Source organism: Rhinolophus ferrumequinum, chromosome 9 (assembly GCF_004115265.2).
Source record: "Rhinolophus ferrumequinum isolate MPI-CBG mRhiFer1 chromosome 9, mRhiFer1_v1.p, whole genome shotgun sequence".
Taxonomy (NCBI): Eukaryota; Metazoa; Chordata; class Mammalia; order Chiroptera; family Rhinolophidae; genus Rhinolophus; species Rhinolophus ferrumequinum.
Genome location: NC_046292.1, coordinates 26,118,560 through 26,143,202, shown reverse-complemented (window position 1 = coordinate 26,143,202; position 24,643 = coordinate 26,118,560). Strand labels below are relative to the sequence as shown.

Genomic DNA, 24,643 nt, shown 5'->3' with positions numbered 1-24,643 from the left:
ACAGGGACCTGACAGTGCCCCCTTTAAAGTTTGCCTCCCTCACCTCGCCCTAGGCCCTGGGTGGGGGGATGCAGAAGGCAGCTGAATTTAGGCTTAGTAAGTGGTGGGTTGCAGGTGGTGAGCGAGCGGGACGAGCGGGTTACTGCTGATGCTTCTGGTGCTGTGGCCAGAGGCCAGATCCAGAGACGGGGAAGCGGGAGGAAGGAGGGGCAGGTTTCTGGAGGAAGCTGAGAAGTTCCCTCTGGGGTATGCTGGGTTTCAGGTGCCTGTGGGCAAGATCTGGAGTAGGCAGACGGGAATGTGTGTCTGAAGCGTGGACAGAAGTCAGAGCTGGAGAGGTGGCCTTTGACAGAGTCAAGCATGGAGATGACTGTGAGGAGCCTGGCACAGGGCCCGCCCTCAGAAAAGCTCGGTGAGCAATGTCTGAAGTCATGGGCATGCAGCTGGTCCCCCAGGGCGTGTTGCAGGGAGGCATGGGTCTCTAGTGGTGAAGTGTCCGGCAGCTAGCAATAGCTGCGGGGTTACAGGGCATTTGTGACTAGGAGGAGACGTTCATGTCCAGGTATTTGCTTTGTCCTTAAGGATTCCTGACGCATAGATGCCTGGTTGACGGGTTGAAGACCAAGGGTCATGAGGCCTCCTTGCTCTTCTCTGTGAAGGTCCCTGCTCTCCTAAGAAGTGGCTTCTCGGTAATCACCCGGAGGTCATGCCTGGTCATCAGTGGAACCGAGAGCACAATCCTCCACAATCCTCTCGCATGGGGTCTGAGGGGGGATGTCACACTCATGAATTCGCTCGAGCTTTATTATTTCCTTGTGAAGGAGAATGTGCAGGGCTCATCACCCCCATTTTACAGATGAAGCAACTGAAGCTCCGAGAGGTTGAGTGACTAGCTGCAAGCCACAGAGCTGGTCAGGGAAGGCTGGACTGGAATCCAAGTCTACTTAAAAAATATGCAATCTCCTGCACCGAGAGGTTATCATGTATTCTAGGCTTTCCTTAGATATATGATACTAAGATGACATCAGAGTTATATAAATGTCTAATATTTCTTAAGGACTTACGTGCTGGATATCGTGTTATACATTTAAACCTCACAACAGCTCTATGAGGTAGACACTATCATCCATCTATTGGCAAGAATAAAAGAGCTAGATAACAGCCAATGCTGGCCATGGTGTGGGAAGACGGCTCTTGCATATATCACTGGGAGAGAGAATTGTTCTAAGTGTTAGGGAACGAAATCAGCAGTAGCAATTAAAATCTAAAATACGGATACCCTCTGATTCACAAATCCCTCTTTTGGGAGTCCATCCTGTGGGAATAAAAGCATCAGAACATAAGGATACATGTACAAAGACATTCATTACAGCACCGTTTGTAGTGATGAAGATGAAATAATTGAACATCCATCAAGGGGGACATGGTGCGAGGCCCTGGCTTGCTGTGCTGTGGAGGGTTACACAGGCAGTGTGTGTGTGTGTGTGTGTGGGGGGGTGTCCGCATGCCCTGACCTGGACGTTCTCCATGATGTCTATTAAGTTAACAAAGCAAGTGTGAAGTAATGTGCGTCCTTTTTGTTTTTTTCTCGATAAATAGAAAGAAATAAAAAGAAAAAAAGCCCACATATGTTTTTCTGTGTTTGTATGGGCCTAGAAAATTATGTGAAAGGATGTGCACCATCTGTTGTGACCTCAGGGAGATGAGATTGAGGGGAGGGAGAGGGAGAAAATGAACTTTCATACATTGCTGTATTCCTCAACTAATACTGCCTGTGAGTCATGGGTGGCTTCACAGAGGCGGTGACATTTGAGCTGAGTCTTGGAGGATGAATGGGAGTTTGTCAGACAATGAGGTTGGGAGGGGATGACGTTTCAGGGAGGGGTGCAGAGATGTGAAAGCCCATGAGTGTGGAGACAGGGCAGTAGTCTTGTGGGGTTGCTCACTTACTAGGGGTGTGCCCTGAGCCCCCATGAAGGGCGTGGCTCTGAAGATGAAAATGAGATGATGTACACGCAGCACCTGGGGCACAGCAGCCCTCTGCTTCTGCTCCTGAGAACTGGACTAAGTCTTGCCATCTATCGGGATACGGACTAAGGATCATGTGTGGCAAATGCATGCCAGGTACAAAGGATGGAGTAGGGATACAGATGAGGGTGGTGGGGTGTGCGGCAGGGCGCCTGCTCCTTCTTTGTCCCCTTCCTTATTTCTTCCTCTTCTCCGTTAAATCCCCCTTTGTTTTCTCCCCCAATCCTCTCGCCTCAATTCCCTTTTCCTCCTTCTCCTTCCCTTCCTCCTCCTAATTCCTGTTGCCTCTTCCCACAGGCACTTGCAGGGAGAGGGGCACAGCTGTGTGTCTTACCGCAGGACAGTTGGCTGGACGTGCCACAACCCTCCTCAGTCCCTCTTGGAACTCCCTGACCTGGGCAACTCAGGCAAGACCGTAGCCTGTGATGCCAGATCAACTTGGGTTCAAATTCCAGCTCTTCCACTTATTAGCTGTGTAACCTCAGGCAAGTGGCTTAGTGTCTCTGAGCCAGAGCTTTTTCATCTGTAAACTGTGCGTGATGATTCTTCTCTCACACGATTGTTGTGCAGAGTTAATGAAATTATTTACATCTAGCATTGACTTCATGGATATAGACACAAAACGATTTTTTAAATTTCTTAATCCTCTTTCAGCCTAGTTTTGGTGGGGATTCTGATAAAGTTTTTGAACCTCTGTTTTCTGTTTGGGTGGCTTCCTTCCTTCTTCCATAATACTGGAACTGGAATTGTGGAGACAGGTTCTGCTTGCCATCTCTTCCTCTCAAACACAAAGAAGCAAGTGAATCAAAGCAGTGGAACCTACTGGGAGAGGAGAGCTCCGGGGTGGATGGCGCCGTGACTGGCTCCGCAGGGTGAATAAAGGAGGCAGCTGCAGGGAGCTGGGGGCAGGCAGCAGAGGATTTAGAGGCTCCCCAGCACCCCTCGGAGTCTGTCCCTGGTCCGTGTGTATGTGTGAGGGACCTTGGAAAGGGCCCATTAGTGGTGATGGAAAGAGCTCTGAGTTATTAATGGTATTTGTAGTTATAAGCTCTGCTAACGATTGTAATCATAGTCATTGTAATAATGTGTGTAATGAAAGCTCTAGCAATGAATTACTAGATCAGCTGTGACTTTGATGACCATGGTGAATGAGCTTGAGGCACGTCTATGTGAACAGGCCTGGGTACAGACTGTCAGGGAGAGGGGCACATGAGGGCAGGGGACGGCCTGGGGTTTAGAGGCAGCCCTGGCATGGGAAGACCTGGGCATGACCTCTGCTCAGTATCTGCAGAGCTGTGTGACTTGGCACTGTCATGTTAGCTCTCTGAGCCTCAGTTTTTTCACCTATAAATTGGAGATGATACAGAGCCTTGAGGATTAAACGAGATGATACACCTGAAGTAGGCAGCACCTCTCTGCACCCCCTTGCTTCCTTTTGCAGCTATGCTGGCTGCTTTGCTGCTCCAAGGAGTGTCACCCATGCCCCAGCCGTAGGCCCTTTGCACTGGCTGTTCCCTCTACCTGGCCCTCTTTCCTCCCAGGTATTTTCAGCGCTTGCCCCTCCTTCTGACAGGTCTCTGCTCAAATGTCCTCTCACCAGGGAGGCCTTTTATGACCTCCTTATCTAAAACAGCACCCTTACACTCTATCCTCTTTGCTTTGTTTTTATTCACAGCTCTTGACATTTTATATATGTAGTTGTTTATTACTTTATTATCTGTCTCTTCCTCTAGGCTGTAAGAGTCCAAGCACAGGGACTGTTTTTGTTCACTGTGGAGTCTCCACTGCCTACAATAGCACCCAGCCCACAGGAGGCTCAGTTATTGCATAAATGAAAGAATAGCTCTGTGACAGGCAGAGGATGTGTGCTCAATACATTGGCAGGCAGGTTAAAACTGTGAGCAAATGAACAGGCACTGATGCACTAAAAAAAATTGATGGTGAAGCTACCCTCCAAAGGCTCCCTCTTCATAGAAAAACTCAGAGCATCTGGTTTTCTGCCCTCCTCTGCTCACTCGGCCCTCTCACCAATCACCGAGAGGGAGAACCACGAAGCTGACAGTGAACTTGGACGAGGAGTCAGACCACACCATTGAAAGTATACACCAGACCTGGGATGGCAGTGTGTCAGTGAGGACCAAGACGGAGGCTTCTGAGCCTAAGAGCCATGAGAAAGGATCTTAGGAACCCTTTTGCCAGACCCCTGGCTTCTGTCTAGAAGATCTCTAAAAGTGGTGTGTGCCCATGAGTGTATTGTGAAGTGCGTGACTGTGATAAATCATTGTGCGTATGCTGGGGTGTGTGTGTGTGTGTGTGTATCTGTATCCTGAGTTTGCTTACTTGCTCGTATGTGTTGGGTGAACAATTGTGTGTGTGGCTGTACAGGAGTATGCTGGCTACTGGCTCATGTGAAAGGTATGGCAGTGGGTGACAGTGTGTGACTAGGAGTGTGGGTGAATTTGTTGTGTGCCTTTGCGTGGGGTTGATCTGTGTCATGAAGTTCAGAGATGTGTGTGTGTGTGCATGTGTGTATGTGTGAACATGTTTTGTGTGTCTATGCTAGTTGGGAGAGGGTGTGGATGATAAGTGTGCACACATAGATTGTGGGGCGGGGGTCACTGTGTGACCATGTCTGTGACTGAAACATTGTGACTGATTAATCAAGGATTTCTGTCGCCCAGTGCAGTTTGTCCTTAAAGCATCCCCCTTGAGACCTGTGCTCCCAAAGATACCAGTTGTATCATTTTGCTTGTGCTTGTGTGACAAGTTATCCTGACACGCAGCCATGGAGAGAGAGGCGGGTCTCGTGGGATGATTTCTGCTGATTGCTACTGTTTCGACAGAAACACAATTATTTCATAAGGCCAGGCTGATGGTGTTGCAAATAACCCAGACGGGGACCACATCCCGTTTGATACTAATTGGTTTGATGATGATAACTGTTGCATTGCAGTGTGACTATCTCCTAATTTAATATAATCAATAAGGTAACAACAGCTCAATGCAAATGAGATGTGGGGAACTGTGTGGCCATTTGTCAGTTGTGTTCTTAATGCATATTCCTAATTAGCTATCGCGGGCTCCCCTACCCTGGAGTGTGGGAGGAGTGATCATTTTTTCCCCTTCTTCCGCCTCCCCCCGCACTCCCCCAAGCTGTCCCACTCCCCGAAGCCGTTGTTTCCCAGTCTAGTTGTGTAGGACACAGCTCCCTGGCCCCTGCTGGAGGTATTATGAGCTTGCCCTCCCCTCAGCTGAGGCAGTCGCACACAGTAGCCCATGGCAGCCTGCAGCACACGGCAGCCCAGGCCGACCTCCGGCTGCTCACGGCAGCCCAGCTCCAGGGAGAGCCGTTGTTCACAATCTTGGCTGTAGAGGGCGCAGCTCACTGGCCCATGTGGGAATCAAACCGGCGACCTCAGTGTTAGGAGCACGGCGCTCCAACCACCTGAGCCACTGGGCCAGCCCAGGAGTGTTCATTTGTGATGCCACACATTCTCCAAACCTTCACTCTTAGGCTCAGGAAGGGCTTATCTTGGGGCTCCGAGGAACCCCAAAGACTTTCTTAGGATCAACTGAAATGGAGTCAGGGAGCCGGCGTTTAATAGACCACCTCCCTCCAGATTCATGACATTCCCAGCTCAGACCCCTGTAGGTTCACTGCCTCTTCCATCTAATTGGGAGGTGCTCTAGGACAAGCACTGTGCTTCTCTCATCAGACTTGTCATTCCATCACTCAGAAACCATGTCTCTTCCACTGAGTCAAGGCTCAAATGCCACTGCTGGTGTTTTATTCACTAGGCCAGGGCTTTACCAAGGCTATGGGGGGTTCTCTTCTTTCAAATCAGGGTCCCCCTCCAGAGTAGAGCTATGATTCCGCTCTCGGCCTGGTGCTTGCTCAGACTCCTTGCTAAGGCCTTGTGTTTGTGCACATGTGCATGTGTGTCTGTTGCAGAGTGCCCCAGATTGTGAGTTAGGAATACAGTATAGCAGCAGGAGTACGGCTTAGTGTAGTGCTTTGGAAGAGACTCTGGATGCAGACTGGCTGGGTTCAGTTCTCAGCCCAGCCACCTACTAGCTATGTGACCTTGGACAAGTTACTTGACCTCTGTGTGCCTCAGCTTCCTCATTCTGTAAATGGGGGAAATAATCATACCTGCTTAGAGGTCTCTTGTGAGATTTAATTGAGTTCAATGTCTTAGCACCTTTTAATATTTATTAAAACAAAATAAATTAGTTATTCAATCCCATTAGCCACATTCAAGTGTTCAACACTCACAAGTGGCTGGTGGCTAGAGTATTGGACAGAGCAGATATCCTATGTCATTTCTACATAATTTCCATCCTCACAGAAAGTTCTATTGGCCATCGCTGCTCTAGACCTTTGAGGTTGAATGAGCTGAGCTCCACGGAGGTCCCATACTTCACATTTTGCTGTGGGTGCACCTGTTTTTTTCTCCAAATTCTAATTCTGTGCACTGCACAAACTCCTCTTCTGCTGGCAGAAAAAGTCCATCTCTAAGCCATCTCTTGTCACATCCCCTGCACATGACGCCCAGACCTGGGAGCCCCAGTGGCTGTTGAACCAGATGGCCTGGGAGTTATTAATGAGAGACTGTGTGTGTGTGTGTGTGTGTGTGTGTGTGTGTGTGTGTGTGTGCGCGCGCGCGCGTGCACACGCGCGCATGTGGGGGTTGGGGTCATGTGCTGGGATCATCATTTTGGAGCCTTCCTTGGGGAAATAACAAATGGCATCGCTACCCAGCAGTCCTCCAGTGGGGTCACCTCATAAATCAGTGTGAAATCCCAGTCCCTCCTGAGTTGTCCCATGGCCCCAGAGATAAATGACCCAAAGGCCAAGAGGCGGCCTCTCATGGCTTCCCCTCTCACCCCACCCGGCTGGGCCTGTGGACAAGTGCTGGCTTCACCGTCAGAGCCCCAGGCCTCCCCCCTGCCTCTGCTTGCAATGAGTGGTCTGATCTTAAAGGAATCGCCCTTTCTCTCTAGGCCTCAATTTTCTCCTCTGTAAAGTTGGGGGTGGGAAGAGGGAGGGAAAATTACACAGGAACGTAATATTTGGGATTTACAATTGGTTCCACCTTCCAGCCCAGGGAAAAGACTGCAGGACTGTGCATCCCGGGCTGTGAGGAGACCGCAATCAGCTTTGCATTTCCCTGGTAATTCTTATGGACTAGAAGGTCTGAGAACCTCTGGCCTAAGGGCATGTGCGGCCTTCCTGCTTGTGGGGAGGAAGTGGCTGGGGCGTGACTTACCGGAGTGGGGGGAAGGGGATGGTTGGGTGAAGGGACTGGGTCCAGGTAGGGTGAGGACGGCTGTGCCTTCCCTCGGAACCCTAGGCCAAAGCCAAGTTTCAGACGGTTTGGCAAACTGGGAGTGAGGCCTGGCTTAGAACAAAAGCAGAGCCTGGACATCTGATCCGAGGGGCAAGTGGGATCAACGGCCTTCCTTGGAGGTGAGATTGCCTCTCTGGGTTTCTGGAGAAAAGATCTGGCCCCGATGGAAGCGGCTGTAGTAACTACCGTGTTTCCCCGAAAATAAGACCTAGCGGGACAATCAGCTCTAATGCATCTTTTGGAGCAAAAATTAATGTAAGACCCGGTCTTATTTTACTATAATATAAGACCGGGTATAATATAATAAATACAATACAATACAATACAAATAATATAATATAATACTGGGTCTTATGTAATACAATATAATATAATACAATATAATATAAGACTGGATCTTATATTAATTTTTGCTTCAAAAGATACGATAGAGCTGATTGTCCAGCTAGGTCTTATTTTTTGGGAAACATGGTAGGCAAGAGGGACATGGTTATATAGTAGTGCTTAAAATACACAGATTTTGGAGCCACACAGAACTGGATTCAAATCCTGGCTTGGTGACACTTAAACCACTGATCTTGGGCAAGTCATTTAACCTTCTTTGTAGAATGGTGACAGCACCATTTGACCTCACAGGATTAAATAAGACAGTGTGTGTGAAAGGCCCTGGCACATAGAAATACTTGTATGTTCTCCTTCACTAACTAGCTTCCAGGATCCTCCTTGACAAGGCTCAGAGTAATATGGAGGCTTGGATAGGATTTGGACAGAAACAGTAACTGCCTCTTGCACCATGTTCTGAAATCTACCAAGGACTTTCACGTCTGTTGTCTCATGATGGTCTTGTGGCAAACCTGTGGGGAAAACTGAAGTTCAGAGACATTTAGTGATTTTCTGAAGGTCATTCTCTTGGACACAGGAAAGGGGAGGGGTACACCTCTGTCCAAATTACAACCTACTATTCCAAAATTGGCCACCTGATGGCTGCTGGTGACAAAACTTGTCCAAACTCCAGAAAGAGAGTATATTTGTGGGGCAAAGTGGGATGGTGCCATCAGGAGATTCCCGGGGAATTTCCACTTGGGCCGGGCTCCTGCTTCACAGGGTCGGGTGGGGATGGGTTTCTATTATCAGGGAAGCCTTTCTCTGCCATCTGTTTAGGGTGCACTGGTGGGGGCGCGGTTTGGGTTGGGGTGGGTCTGTTGTGCCTCTCATCTTATATCCTGGACTTCTGGCTGCCAGGCCAAGTCCCAGTGCCTCTCCTTGTGACTTATTCACCGCCTACAGCTGTGTTTTCAGGAACTGGGTGGAGAGTGAGGCTGCCAGGTTGGGAAAGGCTGGGATAAACAAACGACATGCTTAGGCAGCAGTTAACGCAAGTAGCTGTATGGTTCTGGGCAGGCAGCTGGCAGAAGTGTCACCTAGGGCAGTGCAGGCGTGAACTGGGGCAGACTCGGAGGGAGTCATGGTGAGGCAGGAGGCAGAGCGGGGCAGGCATCTGCCTCTGGGGTTGGCTAAGGTCAGATGGGACACCATGTGGGCTGACAAGCCTCAGGCAGAGGCCATCAGGACCATGGATAGCTCTACAGGCTTTCTGGTGTGGGATCCCTCTGTAGACTTTTATCCCCAGACTCACTTAACATCCCATAGCTTTCTGGTTTGCAAGCCCCTTTTTTAGCTTGGTCTTTGGGAAGCCCCTCCAACAGTTCTCAAGCTCTGTTTCCAAAGTCCTGTGACTTTGACCTGCCTGGGGGTGTTTTCTGAAGGTGTTTGCGTCTTTCAAGGGTCCAGTTTGTTGGTAGGTGATCCTTGTTAATCTCTGGGGCCCCTATATTTTTAGTCCAGGGCCTGGTCCCAGCCAGGCACTCAGTCTTTACATGAGCTGAGCAGTCACCAAAGTTTGCCCTGAATTAGAGGGACTCTGCTTTTTTCTGTTTATTTATTTATTTTTTTACCAATCATACTGCCCACCCTCTCATCTCAAGTCCCCAATGCCCTGTACCAACACCCCCCAGCTCCTCTTTTTTCTCTCCTTTTGCTTGTGACTGCTGGAGTGAATCAGGGCTGAAGATCAGAAGTCACAAGTCGAGAAGCTTTTCCCACTAATGAGCTCTCTGAGGGCTGCAGACAGCCCCTTCCTTTGTCCCGCCCTGCCCTGTTCACTTATTTATAACAAATCACAGGAGGAAGAAGGACCAATCAGCTCACAACACTGCCAGTTGACAACTGGAGGGAGGAAGGGCAGAACAGGATGACTCAGTCAAGAGATTTTGCATGGGGGCAAATCAGGAGTGTTAAGCTTTATACTTTTTCTTAGCGTAAAATCATCTAGTCCAAGACCCTCGCGGTGCAGGTGAGATGTCTGAGGCCCAGAGGGGCCAAGTAACTTCCTAAATCTATGTGGCCAGTGATAACCAAATTAAGAACTGAAATTTGGGTCCTTTGAGTCTCAGTCCAGCTCCGTTTCTACTATAGAGCTCCTTTAGAATGCATTTATTTCGAAAACTGAAGCGAGGTCTCTGTTTCAATTGACAGCTTGGCATTTTTCTGTCTGACAACACTTTGATAAATTTAGAAGAAATGGACTTATTTTGGTACATCTGGGGACTAACAAAAAGATCAAGATTGCCACTGTGATGATGTCTTCACTCTGCTACCTTGAAACAAACTGGCAGTTGACATGAATGTTTTCAAGGAGACACGCTGTCTTTAATTTGTAATGGATTTCAGCATAATTTGGCTGTGGGTAGAAGTTGCTATGGATATGCCGGAATTGAAAATGACCTGGAGTTCAGAGTCATTATTCCTTACATAAGATACACTGCTTGTTCCACTGTTGACGAAACCAGCAGAGGAAGTGGCTAAGACAGTCTGTATTCTGAGCGTTTGTTACCATTATTATTATTTATGATGGTAGGTAGGCATTTGGTGCTTAGTGTTTCGGCGGGACATGGGCGAGGAAAAGCAGAGTGTGGGACAATCCATAGAAAGCCTGGTATTCTGAGGCCCCCCAAACCTCCTTTCCCATCCATCTAGCTACTTCCCTCTCGCCATCAAACCTGGAAGTACTGGAGATACCCAAGTGTCCCAGGCCTGAAGAATCCACTGTGGCTGTTTGACAATGGTCTGGACCCAACTTCCTTTTCGACATCATCAATCCCAAAGGCCAAAGGGAAAACTTCTCTCGAGAGCCTTGGCAGTTGCCTCTGGGGGTCACTCTGGCAGACTTAGTGCACCTGGTCCTTGCAGGAACTGGGGAGGGAGCAGCAAGGGCCTGAGTTCAGCAGTCGAGTGCTGGAGTGTGGGCCACTTGGGTGGAGAGGACTCCAAGGGTGGTTCTTCTCACACCATTTTCCTACATCTAAGTGCAGAATTGACTTTCCTCAGAGAGAATTAGCGGATGGAAGTCTCTCCTTCCTAGCCCCAGGCTCCCCTGCTGGACCGTCCCACATAGATGCCCACAGTCAGGTCTAAAAACCAGCTCATCTTCCCCTAAATGTGCTGTTATCCCTGTGTCAAAAAAACAAAAGTCACTGGGGGGTGGCCGGTTAGCTCAGTTGGTTAGAGCTTGGTGCTCTTAACGACAAGGTTGCCAGTTTTATCCCTGCACGGGCCACTGTGAGCTGCGCCCTCCACAATGAGATTGAAACAACTACTTGACCTGGGGCTGATGGGTCCTGGAAAACACATTTAAAAAATTTGGTTTTAAAAAGTTAAAAAAATATATATCACTGTTATCCAGCTCTGGTCAGTACCCTTAATGGATTCCTCTACACCAGGGTAAGCCACTGGCATTTTATAAGGTGACATTGAAGCCACCTCTTCCCACTTTTTGCTTTCATTCCCTTCCTACCCTCTGCATTCCTTTGCCTTATACCTAGATTCTCCATATGTGTTCAGCTTTTTAAAATTTACTACCGAATGCTTGTTATGTATCAGGTATCATTCTAAGTACTTTAGATGTATTAACTTATTAGTATCTCTAGCAGAGAGGGACTATTATTATCACTACTTCACAGATTAGGAAACGGAGGCACGGAGAGCTGAAATATTTTGCCCAAGGTCATACACAAATAAGCAGCAGAGCTAAGATTTGGACTTGGCACGCTGACTCCAGAGTCTGTTCTCTGAGCTACTATACCAGATTGCCGCCCAAATGCCAAACTGGTGAGGCATTTGATTTAATTTTTCCTCAAGATTCTGCTTCTCAGATGGACCACCTTGGCCTGGCTGTCCACTAATCTATCTACCCACCCACTCTTCTTTTCATTCAACAAATATTTCTGAATATATCTACTATGTGCCCAGCATTCTGCCAGGTGCCAGTGGGAGCCAAACCAGACACAGTTCTTGCTCTCCTAGGGATGGCAGACTTATGGAGCACATAAATAGACAACACTTAAACGCACTAATTAATGTGTGTTTGCAAGTGGGCATATGTGCCCTGAAGAAGTGATACAGTTCCATGTATCTCAGGTCATGAACCATGAACCAGGGATGCTAGGCCAGGTCCTTCCACCCTATTTCCTGGTTTTAACCCAGACCCCTGACCCCCATCAAACACAATTTCCTAAGCCTAATGGTTTTCAGGGGCTCCCACCATCCCAGTTCCCAACATAATGTCCAAAGCATCTTCCTAACCTGGCACAGTTTCGTGGGGAGGACAGAGCCTTTAGATGCAGCCAATTCTAGCTGTTCTCCCAGCACAAGCCTTTTTCTTCTTCTTCCTGTCTTTCCTGGCCCCACAAACCTCTCTGGTTATTTGACTATAGATAACATTATTTTCCTTCATCTTGAGCAGTGGTTGAAACCTTTTGTGGGGGCATGGATCTCTTTGAAAGATTGATGAAGAACATATTTTGAGAAAAAAAGTATTTCCCTGGATTTCTAAGCTACCTAATCCTCAAAAGGAGCCCTAAGCTTGCACCCCAGATTTGGAGGGTACTTTTTAAGGCTAAGGCAACTATACTAGCTGAGTAGACCAGTGGTACCCCCAGAAGTTCACTTCCTACTGGATACAGATGTTTCGTCCTCCTCACCGCAGCAGAATTCACTTGTATCTCATTACTCTTGTTCATTTTGAGCAGTGATTGAAGACTTTTTGGGCCATGGATCTCTTTGAGAGATTGCCAGAAAACAACAAAACAACAACAACAAAAAGCAAGACCTCCGTTGAGGAAAATGTACATACTTAGAACAATTTCCACATGATTTCAAGGGGTTTACAGTAGCTCATTCATGGGTCCCAGATGAATAATTTCTAACTTGAAAGATGCCCTTTCTTTGTTTTTATGGCTTGTACTACCTCTTGACACGACCTCTGAACAGTAGAGAGTTGTGAATGCTCCAGGAGCTGGTCAGTGTCTGGGGGATTCTATGGGTTTCCCAGGAGGGGTCTCTAAGGTACCATTCAGGATGTCGGGGATCAGTCACAGAGGTGGAGCTGCTGCCTGGTGCTTCTCGAGACTCCATTAGCCGGAGGCCCAGTGAGCAGAGGTGGCAGCCTCGTGGCTTCCCCGTACCTGCTCGCTCCCATGTGCACCGCTGCTCTCTGTTAACTGCGCTGAATGAGGCAGGCACCCACGACTCATCTCAATCACTCTTGGCAGGGAATCTGAGTACGTAGTGCAGGAAAAACAGGTATGAGACACATGTAATAGCCCTCCCGACCCAGCGCCCATGACAGACGTTGCTAATCAATCAGAGCTTTCTTTCCCATTTGGCCCAGATATGGTCTTATAATGCTTTTCAAATAGCAATTTAGGTAGACACCACCAATCCATCAGAGTTGGCATGTAGGATGAAATGTATTTGCCATCCTAGATACAGGGGAATGTGGGCTGGACGCTTTGGCTCTAGGCCTCCTTCTTGTCAGTCTAGGGTCTCAGATCCCACTTCCCAGCTGGCCTAGAACTCCAGACCTCTGTTGGTCTTGGAGGACCCTCCATCATCTGGTCAGTCAAGCTGTGTCCTGATGGTGACCCTAGGTATTCCCCGTAGGAATTCACCCATTCCTCAGCTAAAACGTCTTCAGCCTCCTTTGTTTTTCCCTAGCCGTGCTTCAGGGAGCTCCAGTCAAACCCTCACTACCTCAAGGCTAGAAATGTCAAGCATGGCCCCATTCTTACGACTCTATAATCCGTGCCTCACGCTTCCTCAAGCATACAATGCATCATATCGTTCCCCTTTTTGAAATCCTTTTGTCCTTTCAAACAGGAAATCCACTTTTTTTTTTTTTTTTACCATGTCCTATATAGCCATTTACAACTTGGCCTCAACTTCTTTTCCACTTCTCACCGTTCCTCTGTGCGGTCGCAAGTTCTTATGACACATCCTTTTCTGATAATCTGGGCTTTCACAAAACCCCAGCCCTTTTCTCTGCTTGGTGAACTCCTACTCTTCTTTCAGGACCCCTGTCAAATACTCTGCTCTGTGAAACCCTGTCTGTCCCACGCTGGTTTTGTGATTCCTTTGCCCCCTCCCTACTGAGCTCACCGTGCATATCTCTGTCCTGGCACATTTGACACTGTCTAGTAGCTGCCTGTTTATTTGTGGGACAGTGTCTGAGGCACCCCTGTGTCCTGGAGCCCAACCCAAGACAAGACACAGAGGAGGGATCTTGTTGACATCACCGCATGTGGCCTGCGGTGGGGGGAGACCCTCAGCCTTCTCTTCCTGTCCCCCAAGCAGCAGTTGCTCCATCATGCTATCTTGCCAAGCAAAAGCTGCCTTTGTCTTTTAAATGATGACTTTCCTCCTCTTTGCGGAAAGGGCACCTCATTGAAATTCACCAGGAATGGGCAGTTCCTAACACGAGTCTCTTGGCTGACCAGAGATACAGCTGCCGATACCCGGCACTCCTAAAAGCAGAAGGGATTTTGTTCATGAGCCGCAAGGCATTGCCTTAGACCCCTGCAGGAAAACAGCCCTTCCCTTTCTCCACTGGCCTCTCCCAGGCGACTCTGGCTTCCCTTTGCTTGGTGTGTGAGGCTGGGGAAGTAAGGGGGCTGGGAGCCCCCCAGTGATAGTAGAAATAGGGGTGTGTGAGATTCCTGACCAAGGTGGTTTGGGGAAGAGCTGCTTGTGTGGGAGGGGCCTGGAGACTTCAACTTAGACAGAGCTTGGTTTGTGTAGGAGACTCTCATCTGTGTCATTTGATAAACATAGATGATGGGCTCCTCACTGAGCCCAAGGTGGTCCACGGGCTCAGAGAAAGATGGTGATAACAGTAAGAATAACATTACCAAGAAGAATATATCACCATGTAGCCCTGACTCTGTCCTAGGCACTGCTCTAAATGTTTTTCATATAGTAACTTCTTTAGCTGCTCAGTATAATTCTTTGTAATCCGTTTTATTATTATACCCCTTTTACAGATGAGAAAATGGAGGCCATGGAGAGATTACCTCATGCTAACTGTTCTATGGGTAAATGGGGAAACTGAGGTTGACTCAGACACCACTGGAGGAGGTCATGGAGGAGACTGTATTAAAAGTATAAGAAGAGGAGTGATGGAAATCCCCAGGACATGATGGCTGTAGCCTGGAGAGAGTTATTTTACTTCTCCATTCTTATCTAAGCAGTAGGATAATTATGTCTTTTTAGAAGCTTCAACCTAAGGTTCAGATGAATTCATATAAGTAAAATGCATATCACATTATAGATAATCAATAAACAGTAGCTGTCATTATTAACTACCTAATTGCTCTCTCTTTTGTGCTCTGTTTCATACACTTCCCTTCCAGAGCCTTATCAGGCTATTTTAATTGTCTAATCATATGTCTGTCTGCTGTTATACTCGATGCCCCTCAAAGGCAACAGTCGGCTCTTATCCAGCTTTGGGCTCTCCAGCTGGAAGGCGGGAGGTTTCATGTGAGGAAACTGAGGCTTTGAAAGAAGTTATTGGCCCAAGTGGACAAGCTAGTAAGTGGAAGAGCCCAGGTTCCCCTCCAAAATGCTACGCAGGCTATTTTCTGATCTATGACCACTGAGACGGGTGGTGAAAGATCCCATTCTAGGGCCTCTGATTGTCTGGGTGGGAGCTGCAGGTCTTTGGGGGCTGCAAGAGGGGAAAATGGGCATGAGAGTCAGCGAGCCCTCTTGGGCCTGAGCTATCGGGTCCAGGGAGGAGATGGCCTGCAGGAGATGGATGCGACAGGGTTTGCTGAGTGATCAAATGTGACGGTGAGCAAGAGGGAGGGGCACCGCTGGACTCCCAGGTTGCCTTTGGATGTAGGAGGGACACAAGAGTTTGTGGACAGGAGGGGAAGATCATAAATTAGACTTTGAAAACGCTCCGGGGCAGGAGTTTGTCGGACAAGCACCTAAGGGTCTCTAGTAGGCGTTTGTCTCTAAGGGAATGCAGGCAGGGCACCAGCATCTGCCATAAACTGTGACCCGCTGATCGACTGCATGATTCCCTTGACAAAAGGGGATCATGTACTGAGCTGGACTGAACCCCAGCTCTGCTGTCACTTGCGAGCTGTGTGACTTTGGGCGTTACTTAACCTCTGAGTCTCATTTTGTGTAAAAGAGGGGTGATTAAAAATTACCTCCTAGTATGTTGTTATGAATGTCAAATGAGATAAAATAGGTCCATGATGGAACATAGTAAGAGCTCAATAAATAATGCCCGTCAGGACCAGCTTCTCCTGCTGCCAGAATGCTGAGCCCACCTTGTCCTGGCATTCTCTTCCCTATTTCAGCCTTTTCTGTCCCACTAGCACTCTGTCTCTATTCTATCTATCTGTCTTTCTATCTGTCTTTCTGTCTATCTTTCTATCTATCTATCTATCTATCTATCTATCTATCTATCTATCTATCTATCCATCCATCCATCCATCCATCCATCCATCCATCCATCCATCACAGATGCTCTAAACCTCTTTGTCTTTTAGAGATCCATGTCCCTTAAGCATCCCCTCCAGCCCTTTTGAGCAAAGAGGAGCAGAGAGTTTTGAGTTAATGTTTCCTCCAGTGAGATGTCATCTGTACCTAAACAATGCCTTGACCCATAGGTGTGACTAATGGTGCGAATATTTGACAAGTGATAGGTCAGCACAGCAATTTCTGGGGCAGAGAGATCTTTCCAGTGCTGGTCAGACAAACACACTCAGAAGGTGTCTGCTATGTCTTCATGTGTGGACATCTGCCAGGAGTATAAAGCTCAGACTGAGGATGTGGAAAGTCTCACCTGGGATTAAGTGGGGACAGGGGACTTTGTGCTCTTTTGGTTGGGAAGTCTTTTAGTGAACTCTGCAGGCATGGCATCATTCCGTCTTGCCCTCTCGTCTGTCCCCAGGTTCTAGGAAGGCAGGGAGGTAGTGGACAACCGCCTGCTGTTTAGTACATGTTCAATAATGTGGAAGGGAGAAAGGAAAAAGCTGTTACCTGAGGATTAGGAAGCCCACGTTTAAGTCCTGCCCCTACCTTTCTTTACCAGGTGTGTGGTGTTAGACAAGCAACTTCCCTTGTCTGAACCTCAGTTATCTATAACGTGAGGATGGCAATGCCTGACTGCTTTAGCAGACCAAACATTTAGACCGATGTGTTCACTTGGTTGGTGCAGAATTTGAAGCCCGCACTACAGAAGGGGCTTGCGCAAGGTCATGAAGCCCGGATTTGGCTGCGAAACCAGATCACGTGGTAGTGCTTAGTGACGTGTTACAAGAGGGTAAGAAATGGTGTGGTATCGGTAAGGAGCATAATGGTCACACCTAATTATTTACTTGGGTTCTCAGACGAAAATGGAAAGAGAACCCCTCTCTGCTGAATCATTTACTGCTTGCCGTGCTTTCAAAGCCAGGGGGCACTCCTAGAGGAGACTGGAAGGATCAGAGACCTTGACCGTATGTATGTGTCGCAGGGGTCACAAGCTCTAGCCACATGGAAGATGCGGGCTGCTTTTGAAGCTTTTCTCAGTGGCTCTGCAAAGTTTTAGGTCTCAACTCAGCTGCAAAATGAATGAACTGCTCCTCTCACCAGCACAGAGCTCACATATGGGCCAAACTCCTTGCTCAGTTTTATGGGGCCAATACATCTGCAGAATCACTTACCCATCACTCTGCAGACGGAATGCATTATTTTGGAAAACTTTCTTTTCCCTCTTCCCCCCCAAAACTTTTATTTCATGGTAGAAATGGTTTATCAACGTCTTTAAAAAACCGCTCAGCTCTTCTTAGCAATCCCTGATATCATAAAAGAGTGGCAGTGCGAATGCAAATGAATTGGAGGGCATTAAAACACCCTCTTGCTTCGGCAGCTGAAGTGGAGAAGGGCTGAATGATGGATAGCACACGGCTTTCTGCTGAGCGATTTCGCTCTTTTTACTGCTGCCAATGGCTGATGTATTTCATCTTTTGTTTCCTTTACTGCCGCTTAAGCAACCGCCCTCAGGCTGGGGGTATGTCCCTGGGCACCCACTTCATCTGTCCCTCTGGGGATGGCTCCAGCCAGCTGTTTTGCACTTACTGCCTGGTTCATGGAAGGTACACTATGGCCCAGCTGGATGGGGCCCCAAGGGGGCACCCCTCCTATAATCACTGAGCTTAGTAGCAGAGACTACTGGAGGTGGAAACCCTCTGCACTCTCCTGAGGGGACACACATCCCCTTCTATTCCACTCATGTTTATTGAGGCCTGTTGTGTGCCAGGCTCTGTGAAGGACACAGTCCTGCCTGCAGTGACCTCACTATCATGCTGGGCAGAAAACTCACCCCCAAGCAGTTATAAACAGGAACACGCACACAGCAGAATCTTTCCACAGGTGCTCACACTCATCTTCGTGTATAAGGACACACGCTCACACTCACCTACACACCAGTGCAACACACGCGGAAACAGTCACCCACACATATCCAAGTACACACACCGGAGTGTGCCCAGAAACACACTCAATGAAGCCTACCAACTCTCAGACCCGTGTACATTCACACACACACACACGCACACAAACACAGCGCGTGCTCCTTCACACCCGCATGCGAAAGTTAAACAATAAAACAAAACTATGTATGAACCGAAGCCGGAACAAGTGGGCAGATGAGAAAGAATTCAGGGACGTTGCAGGGAAAATGACGATGTAGGAAATTTGCCTTCTAGACTCAGTGTAGTCTCTTACTGCTAGCTGTGTGACCTTGCTCACGTCTCTTAATGTCTCTGAGCCTCAGTTTCCTTATTGGAAAATGAAGCTTTTCTGGATACAAGAGCCTATGATTTTGTGAAATCAGAGGTTTAGGAGTCAATATGTGCGTAAGTAATAACAGTAATAGTAGCAGTAATAAGGGTAACAGCTAATCTATTTTGAGTACTTACCATGTGCTCTACCCTGTGTTAAGCACTTTGGGTACATTATCTCTTTTAACCTCTACAACAATCCAAAGAGATGAGTACCCTTAGCTGTGCTTTACAGGAGAAAACCAGGGCTGAGAGAGGTGAAGTTACAAGCCCAGAGTCACAGAGCAAATAGGGATGGAGTCTGTATTTGAACACAGACAGGCTGGATCCAGGGCCTGTACTTCTGGCTCCGGTGACCATGTGCCGCGTTGGACTTGTGCTGGGCACTGGGACCAGGAGAGGAAGGGCATACACTGCCTCCCCTCGAGAGGCCCACAGTCCAGTGGGGAGGCAGCCCTGTACTGGACATTGGGAGCGAGGTGTGTCACGTGGTGCTGGGGAGCCCGGGCTCCTGGGAGACCCGCCTCCCTGTGCCTGTAATGACACCCGCTTGGGAGTCTTGGGAGTCAGGGCGGGTAGGTCTGACCGGGGGAATGTGCCATCAGATGGAGTTTCTCTGGGTTGGGTGGGAACTGTGTCGAGATAATGAGCTTCAAGTCAAGCTTGAGAGGCTGGAGCTCTTCTGGGGGTGTGTTGGACGTGTCTTTGTGTCTCGGGTTAGGACACACTGTGATGCCCTCTGTCCTGGCCTGGGCCTGGGCTGGAGCCTCCATGGCTTTGGGGGAATTAGGGAAAGAGTTTTTCGCCAGAGAATTGCAGCCCTGCACCAGGGCGGGGCCCGGGGCTTGGCGATGGAGTGGGGGCTGGATTTCAGGTCCCTACTCATCCCTACGTGTGGTGAGCTGGGGAAGGCCAGAGGGAGAATGGCATGGAGTGAGGAGATCAAAGGTCCTCACAGGGCTTTTCCTTGCTGGGGGAGAAGGAAGGTTGTAGGGCCTTCTGTTAGTCTCTCAGGAGAGGGGCCCCCTTCACCCTGGGGTGGGAAGGAGACATGAAAGAAGGAGGCGGGGGTTGGATTGCCAAACCCCAATACAGCTCCAATAACAAGAATAGCTGTTCACGATTGCACATCCAGGAGTGAGTGGCAGGGCTGGGATTTGCAGGCAGCTCTGTCTGAGTCTAAAGGATAGTCACCTAACCATGACACTATACTAGTAGGTTCTCAGATCTTCCTTGAGCACCTACTGTGTGCTTGTGCAATGGTGTGGGGCTGTAGGATAGAGGAAGTCAGGGGACCCTGAGACACTTGCTGACAGAGTATGTGAGCTGATCGGGACAACATGCAGCAAACACACACGTGCACACGTGGAGTGAAGGAAAGGAGACTTACCTGATGGCTCTTTGTAGATACAAACTGTTTCCACTGGAAAGGTTGGTGTGACTTTCAGCTTTTCCTCCCTTGCATTTGGCCTTCATTTCGTCCAGATTAGGGCTGTGTGTTCCATGAAGGCAGGGCTCTTGGTGTCCAGGCTTTCAGTAACTCTGTATAGAATGAGTTAGTCCTTCCCGAGCTGCAGACCTCCCACCCCTGGGGCAAGCCACCCCCTCCTTTGTTTTTCTCCCTGTTTCTTAGGCATCCTAATTCTTTTCAGGGAGGGTGGTCGAGGTCATCTCTGAGTGTCCTTGCGGAATCCTTTTCCCCTTTCTTTTCATAGAAATCTCTTGTTCTCTGAAGGTTCTTCTTGACTGTGTTATGAGCCATAATGGTACCCAACCCTGTGTCACAGGGACCCAGGAGACAGGACCCGCCTCTCTTCCCTGAACCATGTGAGTGGATTTGTTCTGTCTGTCTTGGTGCTTGGGTGGAAGCCCTCAGGAAAGGCAGGCAGGGCTGCGTTTAGGTCTGGTCTTGGGTGGAACAGCTGGGTGCTCCCTGGCCAGACTCTGGGTGCTGGGATCTAGCCCTGGGGACCAGCCGAGTCCTGCCGCACACTCAGGACAAAGCCTGCCCAGACAAGGGGCTTGTCAGGAGCACGCCTAGTTCTTCTTCGAGTGGCCATGGCTAAACCCGTATCTCCGGGGTTCTCTCTGCCCTCATTTTTCTGGACCCTCTCTGATGCGGGGCAGAGCTGGTAGTTCCCCCTCCTTAGGATCCATCGCCCGTCCCTCAGCTCCCCACCTGATGATAACGAGGGCCAACCCTCAGTGGTGCAGCTCCTTCACCTCCTGTTCCCACAGCCTTCGTGCCTCGTGGTCTCTTTCCTGCTGACCACTGCTCGTCCCCTCCAACCCAGATCCCCTATCACCGCCAGGCAGCCTGCTTCTTACAAAGTTTATGGAGGTGGGATTCACATAACATACAACAAACCACTCAAAGAAACAATTCAGTGGTATTTAGGATATTCACAGTGTTGTGCAACCACCACCTCCATCTAGTTCCAAAACATTTCCATCACCCCAACAGAAAACCCCGTAAGCAATTTGGTTCCCATTCTCTCCTTCTCCCAGTCCCTGGAGACCAACAATTTGTGTTCTGTCTCGATGGATTTACTCCTTCTGGATATTTCATATAAATGGAGCCCTACAATATGTGACCTCTTGTGTCTGGCTTCTTTCTCTTAGCATAATATTTTCAAGGTTCATCCATGTTGTAGCATGTGTCAGTACTTCATTCCTTTTCATGGATGAATATAGTCCATCATATATATATATGTGTGTGTGTATATATATATATACATTGCTTTTCCATTTTATCCATTGATGGACATTTGGGTTGTTCCCACCTTTTGGATATTGTGAATAGCACTGCTATTTGTATACAAGTATTTGTTTGAGTATCTGTTTTCAACCCTTTGGGGCATACACTGAGGACGGGAATTGCTAAGTATGTGTTTTATTTTTTGAGGAGCCGCCTAGCTGTTTTCCATTTTACACTCCCCTCCCACCAGCAATGTACGTGTGCCCTCTTTTCAAATGGACCTGACTTGTCCATCCCATCCAAAACCCGCCCGAAATTCCTCATTACTGATTATGGTGGTTTTCAAAGCCTGGCTGAAGAACTGGAAACTGAACTTGTAAAACTGACAAAAGAGTAAAGGTCCAGCTCAGGGCGACACAGGGACAAGGGGACGCAGCCCTGCTGCCAGCGTCCTCTCACTCCTCACGGCCATCTCGGGCCCTCTGAAAACCACGGGTATAGCACAGGCTCCTTATTCTATGGGACACTGCAGCCAGAAGAGGAAAAGGGCTTGGTGTAGGTCACATGAGTCTGTGGCAGAGGCACGACTGGAAACAAAATCTTCTGGCTCTCTATAAAGGGCTCACTTTTTTTTTTTAAGAAAAAAAATTACAAGTGATATTTGCTTGCAATAATAAATGTGAACACTACAGAAATACAAAGTCAGAAGTGTAAGTTTTTTCATCCCTATCTCCTACCTGACCCTCCAGAGACAATCAGTGTTAAAAGTTTGACATTTTTCTACATGTGTGCACACACACACAAACACTCATACACACATTCACATACACACTCACCTATGTACACATACACACCCATGTGAGTTTTTGGTTGCTTTTCAGTTTTTGCAAAAATAGAATTGTACTAGACATACTGTTTTGTGATTTGCTTTTTCCTGTAGTTTTGGAAGTCTGGAAGAACCAAGCACTTGCCTTGGAGAGCTTTATAGTTGGAGTGACATACCATGGAGAAATGGAAGTCCTTCAAACACATTTTTGTGCCCGAAGAAGGGACCCTGGGCTACGGGACCCTGCAGGCTAGGACTGTGTTTATTTGGTGCGGGTGGTATTACAGGTGGGAACCAGCTGAACAAAGCCATCCCCGAAGGTGACAAGTGAGCTGAGCTTGACAGAAGGGCTTGTGTCGGGGAGGTAGGTGAGGGGGGATGGGCTGAGAGAGAAGGCCAAGCTGTGGAGGACCTTGAATGCCAAAGAGAGGAAAGGACAAGTTAGCCATGGGGCAGTGGGGAGCCACTGGAAGAGAAAAATGGCAGTGGTGCTTCTGGAAGACCGAAGATCAACGCCCATCGTGCACGCGTGTGCATGTGGGTTTGTGTGCTTGTGTGAGCACCTGCTTTAGAGATGGCAGGGTATTGTTTGGGCATTTGGATGGCATTAGCGGGAAGGAGCCAGTGGGAGACGGCCCCTGTGATGGATGACATGGGTAAACTATGGGAGTAGATCGAGAGATGACTTGGGGGAAGCCTCTGGACTGGTGTCCAGTTGGCAGCAGGGAAGAAGGAGACCCAGAGAGAAGTAAGAACTTGGCCTTGTGTAAGTGGGAGCAAGCGTGGGGCTTCTGAGACATTGGAGGTCAGGACAGGGTGTGGATGTAGGTGGAGGGGAGTTAGGGACTCTGGATTTGTATGCCTCAAGTAGAGGTCTATTAGCTGTCCCTGGGACACTGAATTGAGTCTCCAGAATTCTCAAAGGGGCAAGACCAAGACTGGCTGACTTGGGATGCCCTCAGCCTGCCTGCCCACTGTGTTGCCCCACTTTCTGTTTCCACCTTCTCTGCCCCCTAAGGAGGATTCTGTGAGTCAGGATTGGACCAAGTAGAGAGATGAGCCTGAAGGGGTGGTACAAGAGCCAGAGGCTCTAGCTGCAGGGTCAGTGTCAGCATTCTCTTTTGTTGTGGAAATGGAGGTAAGGGAGAAAGGAGAGAACAAAAAAGCCCAAAGCCTCAGACATTTATATAATGAGTTGCTGAGAGAGAAGCCGGGAGGGGGAGAGGCAGGAGAACTGAGCGAGCTGAGAGTGTAAGGGTAAGAATTTAAAGGCTTGCCGGGTGTGAGGCTCTGGGGAAAGGTAGAGAAAAGAGGAAAGGGCTCTTTAAGAGTCTGCTTGATTTGAACTGGATCCCTTTTACAATACTTTGAGAGATTTAAGTAAAACTTGGAATTCCTTTTTAATTGCGTTTGGCTGCCAGACTGTGTTTCTCTCAATGCAGAACCAAGGCAAGACCAGGCCACAAGGGGCAGAAGAATTCATTCGGACTGCATAAGAAATGCTTTCCTCTCCCCTTCGTTATGTTTTGTTTCGGAAAATGGGATGCATGTGAAACTGATGTGTACATTGTTAGTGAATTAATGATGGAATTTAGGATTAATGGTGTCAGAGAGAACAGGAAACAGTAGCGTCTTGATTTAAGGAATAGAAACCCGCTCAGAGTAGCTCAGTCATTAAGGGACCTTTGCTGTAAGGATGTTGAGTGCTTCCTGGGGAGATGGAGCTGGTCCTCAGGACAGGACGGGAACTGCCAGCGAGAGCTCCTCCAGCACCTCTCTCTGTCTCTGCTCCTCTGCAGATCTGACATCTCTGTCTTGCTTTTTTTCCTTCCCTGAAGAACAGCCTCCGTGGCTTCTCTGGTCCACACGGCTCCACACGGCTCCGCACGGCAGAGAACTCGGCTCCTGCTGCTCTGGAGATTATAGCAAACACCTCAGAAGTAGCTGAACATCCCTCTGATCCAACTCCAAGTTCTTGAAGAGCTTCTCTGATTGGCCCTGGTGGAGTGAGGTCCCCACCCCCCACCTGGGGCTGGCAGGGTGGAGGGTGCAGGATCATAGTTCTGGAAGCCCAGCTGCAGCCTTGTGGCAGTCGGGGCGGGGGCGGGGGAGGAAACAGTTCCTAGAGATGGCGCCGGCTGGGGAGGCATCCAGAAGCTGTTCTCAGCAGATCTCTCTCCTTTTGAGTGCTTAATTACTATACCATTCCAAGAGTGACTATAAAAATCTGATTTTCCTTGCACTTCAAGACAGAGCTAAGTCCCCTGTGTTTCCTCTGCTGCTCCGAAGGGGACCTGGGAGGGAGGGGGAGCACAGAGCCCTTTCTCCTGCTCCAGCCCTGCAGCCCCGCCCTGCTGCTGTCCTCAGCCTTGCCAGTCTCAGCGCCCCCCTGCTGGCCTGGGCCAATCCATCCTCCCAGCCCGGAGGGGTTGAAGCCTAGCATCCTTGGGACCCTCTGAGTCCTCTTACCTTCACTGGTGCTCCTGTGCTTGGTTCTGGCAAATGGGCGCCCACTGGACCCCCACTGTGGGAACTTGCTTGGCCCCGAAGCTCGTCTAGGAGGGGC

General features: G+C 48.8%; 1 long non-coding RNA gene across 1 annotated transcript in view; it reads left to right on the top strand.

The window, feature by feature from the left end:
• Positions 1–24,067, top strand: part of LOC117026605 (uncharacterized) — a 57,556-nt gene extending 33,489 nt beyond the window's left edge. The window contains exons 2-4 of the long non-coding RNA XR_004423792.1: positions 20,289–20,380; positions 22,192–22,364; positions 23,921–24,067. This is a non-coding gene — a long non-coding RNA (uncharacterized LOC117026605). The remainder of the gene's footprint in view (positions 1–20,288; positions 20,381–22,191; positions 22,365–23,920) is intronic.
• The last annotated feature ends 576 nt before the right edge of the window (positions 24,068–24,643 follow it).